Source organism: Carassius carassius, chromosome 40, assembly GCF_963082965.1.
Source record: "Carassius carassius chromosome 40, fCarCar2.1, whole genome shotgun sequence".
In the NCBI taxonomy this organism is placed as follows: Eukaryota; Metazoa; Chordata; class Actinopteri; order Cypriniformes; family Cyprinidae; genus Carassius; species Carassius carassius.
In genome coordinates this window covers 22787038-22807068 of record NC_081794.1, presented here as the reverse complement: position 1 = coordinate 22807068, position 20031 = coordinate 22787038, and the positions used below count along the sequence as shown (strand labels likewise).

At 35.9% G+C, this 20031-nt stretch overlaps 1 protein-coding gene and 1 long non-coding RNA gene across 3 annotated transcripts in view; one reads left to right on the top strand and one right to left on the bottom strand.

Moving 5' to 3' along the window:
* Positions 1 to 18499, bottom strand: part of ndst2b (N-deacetylase/N-sulfotransferase (heparan glucosaminyl) 2b) — a 75256-nt gene extending 56757 nt beyond the window's left edge. Inside the window, exon 1 of one of the 2 annotated variants that reach the window (XM_059532675.1) lies at positions 18358 to 18499. The gene's annotated coding sequence lies outside the window, so the exon portion shown is untranslated. Of the gene's footprint in view, positions 1 to 18155; positions 18283 to 18357 lie in introns of those variants that run through there. The other variant, XM_059532676.1, reaches the window with a different exon arrangement.
* On the top strand, positions 18494 to 19779 carry LOC132122445 (uncharacterized). The gene is made up of 2 exons (XR_009426379.1): positions 18494 to 18618; positions 19459 to 19779. It is a non-coding gene; the product is annotated as an uncharacterized LOC132122445 (long non-coding RNA).
* The last annotated feature ends 252 nt before the right edge of the window (positions 19780 to 20031 follow it).

Below are 20031 nucleotides of genomic sequence, written 5' to 3'. Positions count from 1 at the left end.
CTAAATAGTGCTACATTTCAAAAGCTTAAAAGGGAGAGTTCATTTACTCTTCCTCATATGGTTACAAATCTGTTTGACTCTTTATTTTGTGAAACTAAATATAAAATATAAAACTTCCCATCAGTGTTTAATTGCTAATTGTCGAATTGCTATTATACTATTTATTTTTATTGCTATTTAAATTTTTTTTTTTAGTTTTCATTTGTTTTAGTTTAGGCAGGTTTATGATGCGCCTTTTTATTTGTTTTTTTGTTAAGGTTTGTACCATTTTAGCTCAGTTTTAGCCAACTTCAGCTTATTGTATTTCAATTACTTGAGACAACATTTCTTTTTGTATGTTTTTACATTAATATTTGTACTTTATTTCAATAATGGGGTTATTTCTATTTATATATAAAACTATTGTTTAATTTTAGTTTTAGTTGACAAAAAAAGAAAAAAAAACACTATCCATAAAGTGAATGTGAATAGGGTCCAATATTGTTTGGACTCCAGTGACTTCCAAAAACTTTGATGGACCACCTTGAGGGTGGAGTATGACGACAATTTTCATTATGAAATGCACCATTAAAAATAAATTGTATTAGGAGATGCAAAACAAAAATTACAAAAATAAAAAGGAGCCATTTCATATGAATCAAAGGGTTTCACACACTGAACTGCGGGAAACCACAAACGAAATCCTAATGTTGGCAGGCAGACACCTACACGCTGTGTTCTTGCAAATGGTAGGCTATCATTTTACCTTTTTTAAAAGTTCTGTCAAAATGACTTCACATTGAAATGATAGCAAAAATAAAAGAGTGTTGCGTTTTGCAATAGAGCATTGTGCAGTGATGCAATAATGTCTTCCTGCACCACACTCACTCACAGACGTCTAAACGGAGTTTAATATTCAAATAATATTCAAACACCCTTTTGTGGGAAAAAAACAAACAAAAAACAACAACCTTATTTAGAACTTTTCTTGCCAAAATTACAGTGCTATTTAGGTGGGAAAACTTGCAAAACAAATTTATGGTCGCTGACGGAAGTGAGACTGTTGCATTGCAAGATATCTGAATATTGCAACAGACTGTCAAAATACTGACAGGGTTCACAGCAGGGAAGAGCTTCCATTGACAAGTTCCCTATCTCCCTGATGGCCTAAAGCCCGCTTTTCAACATCTATCATGGGAAACTTCGACAAAACAACCCCGCAGCTATCTAGTCTGCGATCGTACTGCATGACACTTCATTTTAATGTACAGAAATACAGGGGGGACATGACCTTTCAGGTTTCATTGAGAACCATGTAGGAAGGAGGTGGAGCGAAGGAATAATATCCTCTTTGAAACGCCATTTGACAGTATTTCTCTGCGTGATGTCTAGAAAACATGCTTTTGATGTCTGGAAATGAGGACATTAAATCTTGAGGTATTTTCAAAATGGCTCAGCTAAATGCTAAGGGAATGAATTTAAAATTTCAGTACCAGCTCCACTTACAATATTTTCCAGGAAAGACATTTCAATTCAAAGGGACTAGAGCGGTTTGTCAACGCATGCAGTCATCAAATTTAATAATACTCTCCTCCACTGTGTTTGATGTTCAGGTTGGTGGTTCTGTCAGTCTGATGTGATATTATGGAGACAGATATGAATGCAGATGAGAGGTTTTGAGGGCATCAGAGGAGTCAGTGGGTTAGAGGCAGCTGTCTGGAATGGAGGGCATTTAAGGGTTTGGCAGCTGGCACCACTGAATTCCTTCTTCGTCAAGTTTCCAGCCATGCAGAAAAAAGTGGGAAACATGCAATGACAGAGAGAAACTGAGACTGATGTCAAAAGTGAGAATACTAACATCTACAGAAACTAAAAGTCCAAAAGTGACTAAAAATAATTAGGGAAAACGTTAAAATTGATGGAAGACACGATGATGATGTTTTTCCTAACTTTTCTAGTTTACTGTCATTTTTTTATTCGCGTTATACATATATACCATAATTCAGAGGTTTGGGGTCAGCAAGATTTTCGAATTTTGAAAGAAATTAATACTTTTATAGCAAGCAAGGAAGCATTAAAGGGTTAGTTCACCCAGATAGCAAATTTATTAATAACTTACCATGATGTTGTTTCAAACCCGTAAAACCTCCATTTATCTTTGGAACACAGTTTAAGATATTTTAGATTTAGTCCGAGAGCTCTCAGTTCCTCCATTGAAACTGTGTGTATGATATACTGTCCATGTCCAGAAAGGTAAGAAAAACATCATCAAAGTAGTCCATGTGACATCAGAGGGTCGGTTAGAATTTTTTGAAGCATCGAAAATACATTTTAGTCCAAAAATAGCAAAAACGACGACTTTATTCAGCATTGTCTTCTCTTCCGTGTCTGTTGTGAGAGAGAGTTCAAAACAAAGCAGTCTGGATATCCGGTTCCCGAACGAATCATTCAGTTCACCAAATCGAACTGAATCGTTTTAAATGGTTCACATCTCTAATACGCATTAATCCACAAATTACTTAAGCTGTTAACTTTTTTTTTATGTGGCTGACACTCCCTCTGAGTTCAAACAAACCAATATCCCGGATTAATGCATGCACTCGAACAGTACACTGACTGAACTGCTGTGAAGAGAGAACTGAAGATGAACACTGAGCCGAGCCAGATAACGAACAATAGACTGACTCGTTTACGAGTGAAGAACCGGTTGCATCGGTTTTCGGATCACCAGTAGTTCTTTCGGACAGTTCGATTAAATAAACCGGTTGAAGAAAACAGTTCACCGTTTTTTTTGCGCTCGACGTATAATGGCGTCATTTGCGATGATTGCCCTTGATTCAAGCCTTCAGTTTACCCGCGCTCATAACACTAGCACAGAATCAGTTCAGAATCAATCACCAAAAGAATCAGTTCAGACGCCCTGTGTGTCGGTCTGCTTCACGCTGAATCACACATGTGCAGTATCATCAGCTCCTCGGTTCACGAATCGGATGCGTCTGACAGAAACGGTTCTTGACTTGTGAATAAGTGAATGTTTTGTTCGTTATCTGGCTCGGCTCGGTGTTCATCTTCAGTTCTCTCTTCACAGCAGTTCAGTCAGTGTACTGTTTGTGTACATGAATTACTCCGGGGTATTGGTTTGTTTGAACTCAGAGGGAGTGTCAGCCACATTAAAAAAGTTAACAGCTTAAGTCATTTGTAGATTAATGCGTATTGGAGATGCGAACCGTTTAAAACGATTCAGTTCGATTTGGTGAACTGAATGATTCGTTCGCGAACCGGATATCCAGACTGCTTTGATTTGAACTCTCTCTCACAACAGACACGGAAGAGAAGACAATGCTGAATAAAGTCGTAGATTTTGCTATTTTTGGACCAAAATGTATTTTCAATGCTTCAAAAATTTCTAACTGACCCTCTGATGTCACATGGACTACTTTGATAATGATTTTCTTACCTTTCTGGACATGGACAGTATACCGTACACACAGCTTCAATGGAGGGACTGAGAGCTCTCCGACTAAATCTAAAATATCTGTGTTCCAAAGATAAATGGGGGTCTTACGGGTTTGAAACAACATGAGGGCAAGTTATTAATTACATAAATTTGCTATCTGGGTGAACTAACCCTTTAAGTTTTTCTAAATTGCCAGTAAAGACATTTCTATTTATTAAAGAATCCCGAAACAAAGCTTCGCGGTTATATGCTTTCATTGACAAGTGATAACAATATAGTAAAAAAAAAAAATGCTTTTGAGCACAAAATGAGCATATTAGAATGATTTCTAAAGGAATTTGTGACACTGAAGATTGGGAAAATGATTGCTTAAAATTCAGCTTTGCATTATAGTAATGAAGTACATTTTAAAATATATTTAAAATAGAAAATTGTTATTTTAAAACGGGTGTCAAATAAAACTTCCAAGGACACAAAAACCTTTGAGATCAACACAAAAGCACAAAAATATGAGGTGTTCCACTATAGCAAGATACATAATTTCCCACAAGTGGACGGTGAATAGAGCAATTTGGCATTGACCGAACATACACCTGTAGTTCTGCACTCTGCTTAATGATCCACTTTCAGCATTCATGTTTAAATCTAGCGATGTGTTTTCACTTGTTATTAATGAGCTCGTGTCTCAGACAGGCTCCTCTAACCTTAAATGGCAATACAGAGCGAAAACATGTCTTCTGCTCTTCACTCACACACTCATTCCTCTAATAATATACAGCGCATGCATACACACTGTCTCTCATCAATCCGCAATTCAGTCTCTTTTTTCCTGCAGAGGCACTTTAAAGATGTCAAGTACTGAAAGAACTAGAAAGTATAAGGAGAAAAAAAAAATTTATTCTAATGTAAAAAGGAGAGCAATTAAGGATTAAAACTATTGCAATAGAGTGAAGTAATAAAGTGTCAAACTATTTTAAATGACATTCGGTGTTCGTTCACAAATTAGAAAGTGATAACAGTAAAAAAGAAAGTTAATGGGAGGAGCTGTAAATTGTGTCATCCTCTGTCAAATGAATTTTAATTATAACGGCTTATCAAATGAACAAAAATGACACAAGATAAGAATGGTGTCCGTTTTCAAAGTTGTTATAAAAATTAACATATATGCTAATTATTATTCTTGAAGAACTGATTTTAGTTTAATAATGATTGGAAACAAGAATGCAACATTTCTCATTTTGAGACATTATCATATGTTTGTCACATCAATTTTTTAGGGTTTAACACTAAAAATCTGATAAGCTGCTAATAATGTAAAAACATACACTACTATATGCCTTTTTGAAAATATATGATTTATAAACTTATGTCCCTGTAAAACATTTTTTGCATGTCATTTTCCATCACTATGTATTAAAACAATACCCAGAATCACTAAATACACACATTAATGGCAAGTTATATTGGACTGACAGAGATAAATGGACATTTCTCAGAATAGCAGCTAACTGTATTAGTATCGATTCAATTGCTAAGCAACATGAGATGTGCAAACCTGGAATTTATGGCAGGCCTGTGATTTGGAATGCACTTATAGCCAAGGCCAATGCACAGAATATCATTACCTTGTGTTAAGAACATAATACCCAGACCTGTGAGCAACAGATGACAGTAATGCGGTCTAATAAGCTATTTTATGCCCTTTCCTATATCCAGACAGGTTTAAATTTAAAGAAAGCCAATGTCTTCCTTAAGAGCAGGGAGTAGATTGCTATTTTCTTCATCTTGCCGACAACTAGAGGCTTTTCGTCTTGATAAATGGTACAATATCCTGGACTAACATGATAGTAATACCAACACCATCTCAGTTCTTTAAGATAAACTACACATAACAAAGACAAACAAATCATTAGATTTTGGGGGCATTAGGATTCAAGGACAAAAACAATATTTGGCATTGGTTAAGCCATAAAAATGAAGCATTCAGCTATCAAGTACACAAAACGTCCAGACGTATAACCCACATCACAGATCAGACGATCTCCAGACAACAGACTGCTATAATTTAATAATTCACTGCAGGGTCTGGAGAAATTTCACATTCAATAAATTAAATACACATTGTGGTCCTGCCCACTGCGGTTTTTATAGTGCTTCAGAAGAATGGCAAGAGCCCTGTGCAGATAAATAACTATGTAAAAGCGTCAAAAAAAGACATTTAACCACAGACATAGTGAAGCCAACAATGGCTTACAGTTTTCTCACGGTTCAGATAAGACCCCCTCCCCTCAGGCGTGTTGGCCTAGGTTAATCTCTGGAGTCTCAGAGACAATAGGTCAACGCACGCTACATGTATCAATGTAGCTAGTGTTCCGCTGTGAGCTTAGGCACCAGAAACGAAACCTAATGGGGTCAGGCAGCCTGCCGGAAATCCTATACGAGACACCTTTGCTGAACTATGGGGTAAAGTGTTTAGCATTCCGATTCATGAAGGAAAAAGAGCCATGCTCTGAGCAAGAAGTCCAAGCAAGAAAAGGGTGAATAGATTAATAGTGCCTGTGGCATGTGTAAAATTTGTTAGCATGTGTAAAGACACAGATTGTGGCAGATGAAGGGATAAGTTTATGGTTAATCATGGCTTTGCTGATTCAATCTCAAACAATGGAATGAAGTTAATTAAGTCTAAGGAGGGTTCAGCAGACAGCGTTTAATGAGTTTCAAAACATCTCAATCTAAAAATAACTGGTGTGGAATTCAATTGTTTTTCTTTAAGAATTGGGCTGAATGAAGGACAAAGGACACATCTGTTAGGTTTAGAGCTGAAACAACTAATCGATTTAATCGATTAAAATCGATTATTAAAATAGTTGTCAACTAATTTAGTCATCGATTAGTTGCTAAATAACTTTTATTTGCCGTAAGCGGCTCATTTCGTGCATGTTTTAAATCTGCGGTGACCAAAGTGTGGCAGTAATGAGCCACCGCAGGTTTTACTCAGCCAGTACAGTAGAAGTAGCGAATAGCCAATAGCCGGCCTCGTTTTATGTCACGTGCTTCCCGAACAGCGTCTCCGCGTTCTCTGCAGCATTCAGCGAGATGACAGAGGCAGGCGGCAGTGGAGTAAGCTCGAGAAAGAAAAAGAAAAAAGCAGAAGATAAAACTAATCGAACAAAGTCATCCAAAGTGTGGGAGCACTTTACTTTGAGCCTTCAAAAAAAGAAGAGTAACCTGTAAACTCTGCACTACTGAACTGTTTAACTGTTTAAGACTTTTATTTGTGCAGATTCTCCAGTACAATGTTGTTTGCAAATGTTTAGTCGTAAAAGCTGATAACATTGCTTTTTAACAGTTAACATTTAAAGATTTACAAACATGTTCTGTGATCAGTTTGTCGTTTACCAGTTCATAATTCAGTCTTGCAGCCTAATTATGACTGAATGAGAGAGGTAAATGTTTAAATGTATTTGAATGTACTTTTTTTTCTGGACAACCTTCTGATGAATTTTACTTTAAAATGTGAGTTCCATTCAGGTTTCATGCTGTTGGCACTTTATTCGAAGGATTGTTTACAATTTCACAGCATAAGCTATAAAGCTGTTTCCCAGTTGTGTGTTTACAGGAAAAAAATAAATCGACATAGGATTACTAACACATAATAAAACAACTCCAGGTATATTTTTGATAAGGATATGACAATGCAAAATGGTTAAAATCTCTAAAAAATCTATGTTGAATGATAAAGACCCTTTATTAATAATTTACTTGGGGAAAAAATGGGCAAAACTAATATATAAGTACATAAACCGATTAATCGTAAAAATAATCGACAGATTAATCGATTATCAAAATAATCATTAGTTGCAGCCCTAGTTAGGTTAAAGCTTATAATGCAATATCAAATGTCAACAATATTTCACAAAATTTCTGTTTTTATTGTGTATTTGATCAAATGTATGCAGCTTTGGTGCACATAAAAAAAAATCTTCCTGAGTCCCGACTTCAAGAGTAATGTATATATACAGTATAATACTATATTATGTTTTACTATATAATACAATTAAATTAACCAACCAATGTTGAATTAAAAAAGTTAAGTTCATCTAAATATTTCATTGCCCCACCCAAATTAAAATTTATTATTCCAAATTCAAATATAATGTTCAAATGTATGACTGTATAATTTTAAAAGCTTTTCACCATAAAGTAAATACCTTAATATGGTATCACTCATGCAAGTGTATATACTATAATTATAATAGTATATACAGTGGTCGACTGATATATCACCAATTTGCCATTTTTAAAATATCGGCATTGGCCGATACGTTTTTCTGCTAGGTCAATGTGTTCGAGGCGGGACTTTTATTTTGACAGAGATGAGAGCAGGCACGCTCTGTCTTGTTCAGCATCATCATTAAAGGTTCTGTCTAACACGGATAGAAGTCTGTCTAATAATCAGATAGAACGGTTAAACAAAGAAATTAATGTATGCATAAAGTATTATAATGACTGCTTTTATATTAGGCCTATTAGTAATAGAAAGGCAAACATTATAATACTTTCTCATTTGCCATCAGCATTAAGCAAGTATTCATTTATATAATTTAAACAAATCTTTGAATGACTAATGAACTTTTAATTTCACAAACCTTGCAAACTTAGTCGAATCCAGCTGTGAGATCTTGTGAAGTGTGCATTTTTATCCAGCATGATCACGTGTTCTCTGCGTGATGGTCAGTCCGTGTGAATTGAATGCTTGAAACTATAAACTTGTGATTTCTAATTATACTACACTTTATGCATTTACCAACTGTCATATTCATGTCATTTTCTCTGTGTGCTGTATGTAAAATGAGGGTTAAGTGCACACAAACTTACCAGAATACCAAGTGCCCTGTTGGTAACAGTGTTTACTGTCTTTAATTATATTTTTATTAAATATTTATTTATTTGTGAAGAATACTGTCATCTAAACAAACAAGTTTCTTTAACACAATTATTTTTTAAAATTTCTTAAATATTAATAATAATTGTTTTTTAAAATCATATCGGCTATCGGCCCCCTGCTTTCCAAGATATCGGCATCGGCTGTCAAAAAAACACATATACTATACATGTCGACCACTATACTATACAGTACATTACATCACAGAGGGCCCATTTTCATCCTTCTGGGGTCCTTGGCCTAAAGACCACTTCTGTTTTTTTTAAAGAACAACAGATGCTTCCTTATTATCAACTTCAAATATGCACAAAAAAAAACTATACAAGAAAGTACAGAGAACATGGAAAGTTATCCAACGTGTCTTGAAGAAATTCATTAACCCAGCTGACAACAGCTGTCGGGTTCTAGCTCATGTCCTGTCGCTCGTTTCACAAAGCGCAGCAGAACACCTTTAATCAGTTTCTTTGTGGAGGCCCTATGGAAATATGCCATAGAAAACCGGCTGGTGGACGACCTCACATAACCCAGGCCTGAGGTTGAATCTGGCAAGCTTTCCATCCTGTCACCGACAGCAACTACTGCTCGTGGAAGAGTTATTACTACTTCGGGGCGCAGGAGGACAAGGCTAAAGATGGCAAACCTGAGCAGATGCGGTAAAGTCAGAGCACAGCTCCACAGGACCAAGACAGCATCTTTAATGTTTAAGAGTACACCATCAAGACATCTCATTCGAAAGTACAACTCGTCTCTCAGAGGATGTTCATAACTCATACATAATTTATCTAGTGAACTCTATGTTCTCACAGCGCCGAAAGCACTGAATGACAAGGTGTAGCCACTGTTATGACACGTGCACAGTGTGGCTGCAAGACTCCATGCCAAAAGCAGGTGAAGATTTTCATAATACGACGCTGAGTTTGAAGCACTCTCTCTCTCACACTCTTTATGAGATGAAGGGCTAGTTGCAGTTGATTGCTCCCCAGGAGACAGGCACAGCATTAGGGATATTCTGAGAGATGCTCAGCTCAGTCTAAGTACAGGCAGGGGGATTTAGCGTCCCCGTGGGATGCCCCGCAGCTGCAAACCTCCACATTTAACCATTATGATAGGGGAACAATTGTGACCGGAGAATTCAAAACAAGCAATCACTCCAACTGTTACTCGACAGCCACAACCTTTAACCTAACTGTTGACCACAATGCATTTATCCTCCTCTGGCCTTTTATTAAAATCTAAAGCACCTGCTTCGAATTCAAAGCATATAATTTCCCACAAACCCGCAGTGACAAAGCCCTCAGCTAATGCCGGTACTCAAAAGGCAGTATGAGAGAGGGAATCTCATTGTGGATTCAGAAAGACTAAAGAAAAGTGGAGTATCCTATTACACAGCCAAATGCTGCTGAATGAGAAAATGTAGCGAGTCTTTTTTGTGTTGCTTTTTTTTTTTTTCATCAGATAACTAAAATAATAAAAACAGCTGAAATGTTGTGTGAGGAGTTTTAAAACATGATGATGTGTTATTATGTGTGAACAACAGAATTGTCTCCTTGCTAAACGTATAAATCTTTTTCGCCATTTTTGAATGAACTTCCCTGTAACCAAGGTCTGCATGTACAGCTAACAATATATCAAATTACATGTATTAAAAAAAGTAAAGCATGGTATTAAAGATGCAAATATATGCAAATATATGCACCTCATACACTCCATCTTTATAATTAATGGCTAGTTCTGCTTCACAACATGTCGAAGCGGTATTTTGCAGCAAAATAATCACTGTTTGCTCTCTGTGCAGAGGTCAGTCCCATAGGCAAGTGTTCAAGATTTAAGGCAAAACAAAATATCATATGTTTGCATGAAAAAGATCCATTTGATTACTGTGAAAATGACAATTATGTGATATATTAGTTAAGCGTCAGAACCTAATACTTACTTAGTTTACCCCAAAATGAAAATTTGTCATGCAATTTCAAACCTGTGACTTCTGTGGATCACAGAAGAAAATATTTTGAAGAACTTGGACCTCTTTGTTTTGGTTTGTGCATACAGTACAATGAAAGTCACTGTCTGACACAATTCTTCAAAATATATTATTTTGCTTTCCACATACGAAAAGACAAACTGGTTATGAGGGTGAGTAATGATGACAGAAATGTCATATATACTACAGTATGAAGACATTACAGCTTACAACATGGGTACAGGGAAACAGGATTTTCTACCATGGGAGAACTGACTGACCCTAATATGTTTTTGGAGCTCCAGATTTAAAATTCTTAAGAGTGTTATTTTAAGAACATGTTTAGAAAGATCCATTTCTGGTTATATCAGGCAAATTGAAGAAGGTGCTTTCACAACATTCTCAAAAAAAAAAAAAATCCTGAAAAGTTCTCCATCTGTGCGGTGATGTAGAAACAACATCAAAGATCAAGCTCTCTTGTTGCAGAAATACAGAGCTAATTATAATTCTTGTGCTGGCTAACAGAAAATAAATGCACTACGTGACCGGCACTGACCATAAGGGAGGATGCATCTATCTTAGTTTAGAAAAGCGATTTAGATTAACTGTGGAAAAATGGAAATCAACAACAAACGCTACATGCTTTGCAATATATTCTGCATTGATGTTTTGATTTATACAGATTTCTCTGACAGAAAACAGAGTGTGATAAACGATAGCCAAGAAATATGAAAGGCCATAATGAGGGATTCCCATTTATGGTATGAATATGACAGTCTTTGAAGTGCCTCCAGTCCAAAGAACATAAGTAAATGATGCAAGACTGAAAGCAATCCAGCATGAAGAAAACCTCCAGTCATTTTAAGGGAATGAAGATACATACTGACTTGCCAAGCAAATAAACTAATGGTTTTGTAGATGGTGGAGTGTCGCGTAGTGATGAATGCAGAAAGGCTCTGCGGTTAATGAAAGGCAGATCTAAATGGGTTGTTCTAATGGGCACTTTAAACAAAGGATGGCACACCCATTGTTAATGAAATAACAGATATAGAAAGCATGTGAATAAGTCTGTTTTGAGGGTGTTCACAATGACAGCGATTGCCCCCACAAAGCAACTGAAGTAATTTAGTTAAATGAGAGCTGGCGAGTTGACCACAAGTCGTAAAATAAAGTTGAGCAGTGATGTGGTGTGGTGACTACCAATGGGAGTGCAAATAGTGATTCACTAACTGATATAGTTACAGTCAACTATGAACGGCTACTAGCAATCGATAGTACATCTAGCTATTTACTGGTTGTCATTCACTGACTTCAGTTGCTCTATTTTCTTTTTTTTCTTTTTTTTGGACCAAAATATTGAGTTAAATTCTATTGTTCACTATTTTGAATTATGTTACTTAAGTTATGTGTTTTCTAGTTTTATTAAACTTTAATGTATTCATTCAAATTTAATGGAATTGCTGAATGCAGTGGATAAATACTGCTCTGATTACAAAAATAAATTATATCATCCACTAAATTAAATTATATCATCCAATTGTTACACATTTTAAAAGATATCGCTCTCTAAAAACTATGTATAGCAGTTGGAGAGTTTTGTTCAACACTTTCTCATGACAATTCGTAATGATTTTACATTTTATCAGACTGGTGGGTAAAGTGTATACATTTATTTGATCTTATTTGTGTTTTGATCACCATCTAGTGGCTGGCTGCAGTACGTGTCATAATTCCCGCCTTCTCTACGTCATCGAATGGGACGTGAGCCAAAAACAATAAATAATCAAATTTCACTTCAAATTAATTTTTCACAAACATGGTTTCTGTCGTTTTAGGTAGTTCTTATCACGCATCATGCGATTGGGGTTTTTTTAGGTTTCGGCGGGAAAATTCTAGACATCGTGTACAACTTGGCAGCATAGCTTTAGCTTGTAGCATAGCTGATTTTTTTTTTTTTGTAAGTGGTAGCTTGACAGTAGTCTTTTAAATCATTTGAAGCTTGCAGCTTGTTTCAAATTATCTTCACCAACATTTAAAAAGAGTGTCTACTAAACGTAAAGAGAGACAGTTTTCATCTCCTTGTGTTCCGGAAGCATTGGAAGCCGAATGTTCACGGGTAACCTGGAGTGACAGATCAATCCACTTAGAGGAAAAGTGAAATCTGTTCTACAGCAGATCTATTCACTGATTATTTCAGCCGGCCAATAAGGAGATGTTCATCCTGAATTCGTTATACTGTGAGTCTATGAGGAAAACTTTGAGTAAATAACATACGATCAATTAGCAATCACAACAAAGTCTGATCTCTGATTATGAGGCACTGCTGACAGAAACAGTGGTCTTACATTCTGTGTGCTGACCTTATTATGACAATACGAGCAGACGGCCATGTGAGCTTTTGCAGCTGGTCAAACAAGCCAGAATGGGTAATCGATTGGATAAAAAAACAGGAAAGACCGATTTCTTCACCAACATAAAACCACTGAACTGAATGAAATGGATTTTTATCCGAGTTAACAGATTTTAGAGAGAAAAATACATTCCCTGCTGTGCTCAGTGCAGCTTGTTTCTCACAAGGTGGAGGTTTCTAGGACACAGAAGATCTCATTTTGTGGGAACGTAAACATCTGGGAATGTAAAAGGTCCCCTCAAAAAAAGATTAGCGAAGCAGAGAAGGCCCTTGCTTTCATCTGACCCTGTGTATAAGGGTCACGATGATTGAGTTAATTAGTGAGGTTGACTAGTTTCTCTAGATTTTTTCCCCCTGCTAACACATGGTCTTTCTGTCTTAATACAAAGCAGATGCAAAATTGTTATATCTTGTAGAAATTTACTATTTTAGTGAATGTGTGTGTGTTTTAATGCTCTGAGTATAAGGTTGTTAGCTTAGCAACATAATGCTACATTCACACAATTACTTAATTACTAAACAACAACCAAGGAATGCTACTCACAGCTGTTTACATTGTCCTTAGAATTATGTATTTCTATGGCAAAGCTAATAACAGCAAAATTAATCTTTTCATTTGAGTAGACAAAACACGAATATCAGTAAATATCTTATTTTACAAATGCAATGCCTTATTAATACTATTAAATAGTATATTTACTGGGACATTAGATATTATTTTAATCATTTACTAGCTGAATTAAGCTGCATTTTGTTATTTAATTTTTAATTTTTATTATTTCAACATTATTAACAAGTCAATTATACAAATTATTAAACGGATACATGATGAAATAATTGCTTAACAACATTATAATATATTTTAATTACAAAATTTACAAGTTGTAATCTTTTAATTACAGTAAGACGAGAAGTGAACACACCTAAACTTCCAGGTGCTTTGGATACAAATAGATACTTGAGGAAACGTGCGATTAAGGACAGATGACTATTCAACTAGTCATCCACACAACTCACAGGCCAACCAATTTTGACTGTACATAATTTTGCACATCCCTAACCTATATGAAAGCAATGAGAAGAAAAACAAGACAAAGAGCCACAGGAATGAGTACAGGCGGAAAAATGAAAATCCAACAAACCCAAAAAATCTATGGATTTCCCAGCAAATAAGGCCTGCTTTCAAGCGGACTCTTTCATGTCAGAGAGAATAGTTGGACCGGGTTGATGAAATGAAAGGACAAAAGCAAATACAAGAGCGAGAGAGAGCGGGAGAGAGTTGGAGGAAAAAGCACAGCACATTTTCCATTTTCCTCTGCAAGTAAAAAAGCACATGAATTATGGATGCGAGCAAGCCAACAGTGCGAGAATTTGATCCCTGACCAGACAGCTCTTGGCTCCCCGTGGAGCAGTCTGTCACCCTCCCCCCCACTGGCTTTTTCAACGTTACTACCATCCATTCCTAACTTCCTTCTCGGAGGGAGAGCGGCAACTCTCGGCTTGCAGACTTAGAGACTTCTGCCTGGGGACAGGACATGCTCAACTAGGAGACTTGAAGACACTACCTCTGCCTTCCTTCACACACTCTATTGTTAGCATCTTGATCCTAGTTTAAACAGAGCTGACATTTTCACCTGTTGGTTTAAATGTGAATGTTCCCACATAGATGCTCACAATGTCTCTATCAAGAGGGGTTTACAGCTCTGATAAGGAGACAAAAGGATTATTTGAGAGCAAAAGATGTATCTTCAGCAATTTACAGAGCACAAAAGTCATGGCTATGACTACAATTTAAGAAATCCATGGTCAGATTTATCAGATTTATCTTACAGAAAACAACAGGCAACTAAAATCCAGACCGGACCTTCTGGGTGATTTCCCTATTGTTTGTCATTTTACTGAACAGATCATACTGTAACTCAAACCATCAGTGTATTTATTCATATTTTAAGTGTTATACTGATAGCCCTAGGTACAGATAGAGGCTCTGTTCCAAACCTAGTGAGCTGCCTTGCTGTCTATTACCTAAGGCAGCATCCTAACTGAAATGGATCAGATGCTGCCTTCAATGTAAGAAGCTCATACCGCTGAGTCACTCATTCGTTATTAAGACAGGTCACAAATTCAAGTCAAAAACATAACATGGAAACAATCTAACCGAACTAAAAGTATTATATTTTGAACAGAATGACATCATAATTTAAAATTAAAGTTCTGAATTCCATAGCACTTGCACATATGGCACAGTATCACAAATAAATGTGTTACATTAAAGCTGCAGTCGGTAACTTTTGACGCTCTAGCGGTTAATAAACAGAACTGCTTGCGTCTTGCAGAAGAACATTGTAGCCGGAGCTACTTCTCTCTTTTTATGTCTATGAAGAATCACAAAGGTACCGGGTTACTCCGCCGCGGTACCCCTGAAGCAATCTAAAATAGTCCGAATATAAACACTTATTATAGATGTACCCTAGTGATTCAGGACAGGCTAAAAACACGGTTTGGAAAATGGATTCATGGTGTACTCACTTATTATATACATTTTGTAAATCTTGAACACAAAAAAAGTTACGGACTGCAGCTCTGATTGGTTATTTCTTACCGGGAGCGGATGAATTTCTGCAAATGGCAATAGGACCACTGGGAGGAGCCAGAGGAGCTTGATTTTTTCACAGATTATCTGTCTCATATTCTACTGTCAGGACATAATGGTAGGTTTCACAAATACATTTTTACAAAAGTTACCTACTTCAGCTTTAAGCAAACCGTGAATGCTGTGTGATTACTTTACACCATTCACAGATTCTAAATATTATATTATCAATATTACAGACCAATGTTTCCTCCACGTGTTAAACAGACATGACCTTTCCAACGCCACGACTCAGCAACTCATTTATCATTCTACAGTTCATCTACTTTCTCACTTGAAATAAGATTTTGCTTGATCATTCATGTGCTCAGAACCCATAATTATGTTTTACTTGAAAGGCACAAAAGCAACTAAACATGTTGCTAAGCCAACAACACGAAAGCACAAATACATAGCAACAATTATTGGGTAAAAGAGACTATTTTGTATCCAAAATTACATATAACTATATTTACGATCAACATTTGTCTTGCTTCATCCACAATCACAGATTTGTGTGCTGAGCATGTGCATTGTAACAAAGCCTTATCTGTACATTATGCAAATTCAGTGATTTCAACTGCCTTTTAGGCCTTTAAGAACAGAGAAGCAGAACCCAACAAAACGTCTTACAGTTAATAAATTCAAAACGAAATCAGTACTCTGTGACTCATAGAGCAACTCATTAGTTGGGAACTGAAGAAACATTTTATAGGTATTGGTTAGGACTGCAACCAGCCATTGCAGCCTTCTAAACCACAAACAGAATGCCAACACGCCAGCCCCTTTATAAAACCAACTCTGAAACAGTAATGAAAAAGCATTGCATAAATTTTAAACTATGGAACAACCAAATGACAATAGAACACTAAAAACTATTAGCAGACAATTGGTCCATTGTGGGTGCTACACTACTGCATTTGAATTAATTTGACAAAACACAAACAAACCACATTTTGTTTAGTTCCATTAAATATAGCAATTATTCATTAAGCATTCAGTATTATGTGTGCATGAAAGTGCATTACAAATAAGGTCATTAACTAATTTATAAGAGTGCGTGCATGTGTAACTGTGTTTAACGTGCATCCAAGGTATGACAGATTGAAGGAGGTGGTTGTCGTGAGCAGATAAGGTAGGTCTATTTACACAGTAAGCACGTAAACAGGTTTGGCTCCACTTTTATTGAGCACTGATTAAGCTCTTCATGAAGCAAAATGAAGCCTACTAGCAACCATGTTTAATCATATCTGACTCATCAAGGACATCAATGAGGCACTCAATGACTAGTATTCATCTTCAGCTGTCTGACCAGCACTCATTGGGTTCCTCAGTCGAATGAGAGGCATTAATAGGTTCATTTCAAAGGAGGCGGAAGCTCTTTTATTATTCTCTTCTCCTACTTCAATAGCTGCCGAATGTAATTACTGAGTCGAAGCTAAAACGTCTAAAAAAACGACTTTCATAATTTCATTTCAAATGTGCCATCACTCCACCAGCAACAGTAGTAATTTCTTTCAAAACTTAGGTCTTTTGTGTCTTTCCTCTCTAGATTCACCCAACATTTCATTTTTATATGGAACCACGAATATCTTATCAACAGTACATTATATGAGACTTCATTTTCATTTGACTCATAATTTATAGCGTAAAATCACAGAAATCAATGTGCTTGGATGCACAGCCATTGAACCTCTCTAGCCGAAAACAGATGCTTTCCTAATCATACAGTCCAGCTAATTCCTCAAAACATAGAACTTTAACAAGCATCTCAAAAGCAAACAGGCCTTGTACTCTGAAATATATCATTTCATTTCATTTTCATTTCATTTCAATATATCAACTGATATTCTTATGTCAGAATGACAGAAAATATCAACCTCATTCGCACACCTCCCTACTTTTGCTCTAAAACATATATGATGTGCATAACAAAAACAAAAACACATCAAGAAAAAACTTCCCACACACCTTGGCAGAATGTCACAGATTACACGCAGACAATAGCTCAAAAACAAAACAATTCCAGCCTGTACAAGTCATGTTTTGGAACAAAGAAACATCAACAGGTTTGTTTGTGCTTTGAATTACATGGAAATGACTGCAAACAAAGGGCTGTTGATTGACCGATAATTGGTTTTAACTATATATTGTAACCGATAGCAGTTCTTTTACATTGGGCATTATATGCTCATTCTCTAAATAAGACCACCAACAATGGCATTTACAGGCAAAAATAACTTAATACATTTTTGTAGATAAATAAGCTGCAATTTTAACAACATTCATTCTCAAACAAAAATCTGTAGCTTAATAATTGGCATTAGCACAAAACAATAATGAAAATTTGCTAACATTTAGATCACAAAACAGTAATTATTATATCATTTATCTAATTAATATATATTTATTTAGTATTCTACTCATCATTACTGTCTAAAAGTAAAAATCAGTTTATCGAACACTTAACTAAATATAAAAAATTTTGTTAACGGTCAAATAAATCTGTCAATCTGTGCTACAAATAATAAAAAAAAACTTCCCCTATAAATGTGCTACAGCCTCTTCGTTTCCATTATTAAGTTATAAAAGCTTAACACAAACTATACAAATAGAAAACAACCCCATTTATATGGGCATTTAAACATTTTGACAGGTCTCTCCTCTATCTTGTACTGACAAGAATGTGGTCTCAAGGAAACAGAGGTGGAAACATTACAACTTTGCAAATAATAGCACTGCTTTTTCTTTAATCTACAAACAATTACATACCCAGTTGTTCTTCGAACATGTCACGCAACACTGTAGTCCTCATGCATTGCTTCATGCTGAAAGCGAGTTGTTCCTGCATCTGTCGGACTGCCACATTGCAACTGAAGTCAACGCCAAACCAGTGTGTGTGTGTGTTTCGAGAGAGAGCAAACAGCTCTACACTTCGCGCATGCAATACAGCACTCATCACGCATCCGCTTACCTTTTTTTAAATGGCCGCTATGAGAGCGGTCGTGAAAATCCGAATCAACTGAACGCCACGGAAAGAACTTTGATGTCTCGTGAGCGCATCCTGCGCCGCTCACGCTGCTCCGCCATCTTCAGCCCGCGCCGAATGCGCGAGAGCAGCTGACGGGCGCGTGGGGAGGTTCTTCAAAACAGCCCACAGTTCTGAGCTCCTCCATCCATGCACTACACCCCGTGATGGTGTTCTGCCTACCAGCTGTTTTTACAGAGTGACAAGGTGATTTTTTAAAAATGAAACATTCTATCTGATGAATAATGTGTTTAGGTAATACATTAAAAACAATTAAATAAATCGAATAAATATTATTATTAACGTATCGATATATATTAATAAAACGATTACATATAAGTATAGATTTTTAATTTGATATATTATATAATGATAAGCCTACATATTAAATTTAGGTATGCTACTCTTAAAAACATATTTTTGTCCGGTCAGATGCTGTCAGTAATGAGCAATACCACCTGCAAAACAATCACCAAGTACAAAATCATGATTCATAGCTGTGATAACTAAATCCAAAAGTGCAAAATAAATGACTAAATACATTTAAAAATGTAAGTAACTTGATTTATTATTATTATTATTATTATTAGAAAAATGACCATATTAGGCTGAGCTAGCATCAGCTATTCATTGTTATAGTCTTTTTACAAATTTTTCTGAGTGACATAGGCACAGTTCATAAAAAAAGGCTAGGTAAATTTGGATTACAGTATAAACCAAACAAAGGTTAAAACTAACAGACTCATATTGCTTTATGGTAAATATTATTTCATTTATTTTATCAATATATTTATGTGCCAAACAGCCAAAAAAAAAAAAAAAAAAGGCCTTTTTGCAGCACAAACCAGTGGTAGCCTATAATATCTTATTATTATAATCCAATTCTAATTGTAATCCATTTCAAATTTATCAAATAATTTTCAAAGATGTATTTCTAATAAATATAAATAAAACCATGTGAAGCATTAGAATGCCACAAGAAGAGGTCACTTTATTTTGGCACTTGTCACACATGAAAATATTCAAAGCTTTTTTTTTTTTTTACAGAAAATCAAAGACTTGGTAATGACTGAGAACATCAACATACAAACAGATGCTTGCATGACATGCAACAGACACCAGCCCTCTTCAGTGTGTCAGGAAGATGAGCTCCTTATTACGGCCCTTGATGAAGAATCCCAAAGCTCTGATGCAGGATTGGCCATTTTAAATAGTCTTCTCAGAGGCCAGTGTAGTTTACTTTTAAAATGGCTTTTGAAGATCTAAGCAGGCACCATCCAAAACACAGAAAGAAGTTAGTCTTTAGAGAGGAGGAGCACTCAGTTCAGTCCAGTTTGCATTTAATACATCTCCACAATGTACCTATAAGACCTATTGAGCAGAGCAAAAAAAAAAAAAAAAAGTAGTGCTTTGAGATCTAAACTTTTTTTTTTCTTGAGAATCCACTTTGAATGTCTAGGCCTAATGGTTTTATAGCAATATAATGCTGTAGAAGTATGCAGGCCCATCGGAAGGCATGGTTCCACTAACATTAAGAACACATGAATAATATATGCCTGTTAACTAATTTAGCAGGCAATACCAGGTTATTAGAAGAATTTGTAAGACAATATGCATTAA